Source organism: Sceloporus occidentalis, unplaced genomic scaffold, assembly GCF_023333645.1.
Source record: "Sceloporus occidentalis isolate IW3139 unplaced genomic scaffold, rSceOcc1.0.p SCAF_1, whole genome shotgun sequence".
In the NCBI taxonomy this organism is placed as follows: Eukaryota; Metazoa; Chordata; class Lepidosauria; order Squamata; family Phrynosomatidae; genus Sceloporus; species Sceloporus occidentalis.
In genome coordinates, this window is record NW_028316981.1 from 305,550,179 (window position 1) to 305,554,455 (window position 4,277).

Sequence of the window (4,277 nt, forward strand, 5' to 3'; positions counted from 1 at the left end):
ATAACAGTTTTATTGATCCAGCATAAATTTATCACATATACACCACTCAGAACGTGAAAGCAACCTATCAGACAATCCATACATATCCATATCCACACTCATATTTCACCTTCTTCTCATCCCTCTCCATCTAATAAATCCCTTTCTTATCTTCCAACAGATCCAATCTCTCCCTTTCTCCTTCCATCTAAAAAAACCCCCAAACCTTCCCATTCTTCCTCTCCATCCCTTCTAATTCATTATTATTGTCTATTCTCTTCTCTCTTTCATTCAGTTCTCCACTTTCCACCTCCATTCTATTGTAACACAGTTTCCCCAGTCTTCTTCACTTCCATCCAGTCCTCCTTCCCATTCTTCACATGACTATCCTTGGCACTTGAGCCTACAATGCCAAAGTAGACCCAACTCTACAAAACATCATGGTGCCAACTTCCCTTTTTCAGTGAGTCTCAAAGGGGTTGCAAGATCCTTTTACATACACATGAAACTGTTTGTATGTTGTATGACTTGAATTCATTTCTGACTTATGATGACCCTAAAGCGAACCTATCATGGGTTTTTCTTTGCAAGATTAAAAATATTGGCTCTGAGACACCTGGCCCCTACCATTAAGGAAGAGGAAATAGGACTGCAGATATTTTAGATTATTACATTTGGTGCTTTTATGGATGGGTGGCTGCTATGAGTCATTGCACGTTATACCATGCACTTTCAGCTGGCATGCCTACAAATATGGTGTACCATATGCATCCATATCTGAAAACTGTCATCATGTATAAATGATATAAACCTGGTGCTTTTTTGAGAAAGCATACAATTGCTAAACGATTCACAGTGATCCCTTGACGTCCCTTGGGATTTAGTTTCAGGATCCCTCTGTTCATAACAAAATCTGTGGATGGTCAAGTCCCATTATACAGAATGGAGTAGCAAAATGTCTGCTATGAGTCACTGCACATTATATCATGCTCTGTCAGCTTACATGCCCACAAATATGGTGTACCATATGCATCCGCGTCTGAAAATTATATAAAATGGCAAAATCAAGGTTTGCTTTATGAAATTTTTTGGGAGGAGTGAAATATTTTAAAATCATGAATGGCTGAATCAGTGGATGCAGAATGTGGATACAGAGGGCTAACTGTACCAAGCTCCATCCATTGTACAGATGCACAGAGTTGCAATAGCATATGTCCAATATCTCAAAAAAATCACTGCCCTGGACTGACATTTTGCACCTGGGAATTTGCAAGATTACCAAGTCGTTCATGGGTTTCCCCTGTCAATGAAAAGAAATGCATCAAGGAAAGGGCAGATGTGGGTTGGAAGTGGCGTTGTGCAATCAGTATTGCCGAAATTGCTTCCTTCCCAGTGTTCATGTGACTCAAAAGCCACATGTGGTAACATCCCAATAAAACCCCAAGATAAACTCACTTTAGAATTGCCATTAGTCGGAAAGAGGAGCACTAGCAGCAGCAGCAGCAGCAGCAATAACATTGTTAAAAACACTGCATCTGGCATCCTGTTGGTGTTTTACACACATGTAAGTTCCCTAATACATGTATCTTTATTTTTTTTTGGCCTTTGCGTGCCATCCGTATTCTATTCATACTTAAGGTATTTTGCAAGTGTAACTATTGCACATGCAGCTGTGCATTTTTGGATGATGTGTAACTATCCCCCAGTGTTTTCAATATCTTAATTCCATGGGATTCCAAAATCATATTGGCAGATACACAACTGTTGTGCAACCAATATTCAGCAGAAGAGTGGTATAGGGTAACCCCCATATAAGCATGTGAGTGTAGATTTAGAAAATGCAAGCATGGTGGTAAATCTCAAGTTGTGTTTTATACCACACTCAATTAGTTGAACAAGTTAAGTCCCCCATATCCAAAATGTTGGGACCAGAGGTTTTTGGGGGACCCCCCCCCCATTTTTTGAATATTTGCAAATACACAATGAGATATTTTGGGGATGGGATCAAGTGTAAATACAAAATTCATTTATGTTTCATGTATGCCTTATGCAAATTGCCTGAAGGTAATATTATACAGTGCTTTTATTTCATGTCAAACTGATACAGAGTTGGAGGGAAGTGAAGCACTTGTATACAAGAAACCATGCTATGGTTCCGGACCCTCCCGCATAAAGAAAAACCACGTATGCTCGAGCACTGTTGAAAGTAATGGTGCTTGTGCATGGCGCGATGGCATGGTGGCACAGGGGCGTGCACACTCCAGGAGCACACACCCTATTACTTTCAATGGGATGCACTGCCCTTGCACCTCCGCATGCTCCCGTGCGCTCCCACGTGGCTTTCAGCATATGCTGAAAGCCATGTATAGTGCATCCGCGTATGACGCGGGCGCACTGTACACATTCTTTTTAATAATTTTGTGCATGAAACAGTTTGCATATACTGAACCAAAGGTGTCACTATCTCAGCCACTCATGAAAAAGTTTTGCGTTTTGGATTTCCGAATTTGAATGCTCATATGAAAAGGCTGAGAAAAGTTTGATAACTTTTGCATGTACAAAATCCTGGGATTTGTAGTTTTGTGAGGCATTAGCACTCTTTGGCAGAAAAGGCTAAAGGCCTTGTAAAACTACACATCCCAGCATTCCATAGGATGGGGCTACAGCACTTAAACTGGTATCAAACTGTATTATTTCTTTAGTGTAGATGCACCCTAACAGAGTCTCATAGCATGGTTTCTTGTATACAAGTGCTTCACTTCCCTCCAGCTCTATCATACCAGTTTGACATGAAATAAAAGATGGCAAAATTAATGTTTAAAACATTTTATTTAGCATTGAGAAAGAACTCGGCTTCTTTTCAACACAAATATTCTTGTGACATTCAGGAAAGGAAAGCAAAACGGTTTGGAAGGTAATGTTGTCACTGACGTATTTTTCTTCAAGCATGTATGCAACCTAAATAGTTCCTTTGCTCACAAAAATATGAAGACTGTTATATAAAATAAATGTAACCAGACGAGAAATAAGCAAAATGGGGCACATTAAAAGCCTTCCTGAAATTAAATGCCTACCTTTGCAAGGAGCCATTCAGACAACTATTTTTCAGTGCAGTCTAAGAACGTAAGTACAGGCAAAGGCAAATTGCTACAGAAATTAAAAACTGCTTCACAAAACTTCCCAGTTGAGTCCAACACAAACATACTGATCTGAAATACTGGGAATAATAGATTGCCTTTGGAGCAGAAAAAATATGTTGTTACAGTATTTTCTTCAATTTCCTCCCTGTTGTTTTAACATTAGTATATGTCTTTTTTTTTTCATCTGGAAAGGCGGTCCATACTTTTTATCAGATTTTCAGAGGACTAGACCCATAAAGGAGCTTTCATGCGCATTACATTTACATGCTCTGAGAATTTGGCATATGGCAAAGGATATCCTCAACATAAATTTAGACAAAGCAGTTGTTTGTTCTTGGGGATCTGAGAACAAAGAGATCTTAATCTAAAAATCCTCAGTACTATCATGCTTTATGATGCTGGTCACTTGAAACTAGCTGAAAACATGTGGAATTGGATGACCAATTGATCTAAGTACACTATACCATCTGAAATATTTTTCAAAAATATTTTTTATTCAAAGTTTCCAATGTAATTACGGACATATTGCAAAAGTATCACTCCCCCATGTCTCTACAGAATGCATATGGTCAAAGCTAGAAAAAGTGACTCTTCTAGATTATAACTCCAAGAACCCTCCAGCCAAGACAGTCAACATGTTCACTGGGGGAGTTTTAGTCCGAAGCTTTTTTCAGGTTATCCATATAATACCAAGAAATCAGTAATACAGTACATCCATGTCATACACGGACACACTATATGCGGCTTTCAGCATATGCTGAAAGCTGCGTGGGAATGCATGGGAGCGTGTGGGGCACAAGGGGCTGTGCATCCCATTGAAAATAATGAGGCATGTGCCTCCGTGCCATCGTGCCATGCATGAGCCCCATTACTTTCAATGGGGCTTCAGCATATGTGTTTTTTTTATTCAGGCGGCTCCAGAACAGATCCCCCGCATAAAAAAGGGCACACTGTACAATATCACAATAATGATGGGCAGAATCATCACACATATCGGAGAGTCTTTATGTGGCCGGGTGCTATTCCAGGAAGGCCTGCCAGAAGAGATCCGTTTTGACAGCTTTCTTAAAGCTATCTAGGTTAGTAATTTGATGGATCTTGTCCGGCCCCATGTAGAGCATTTTCCAAAAACGAAGTCTTCAGGTTACCAGTGCATGT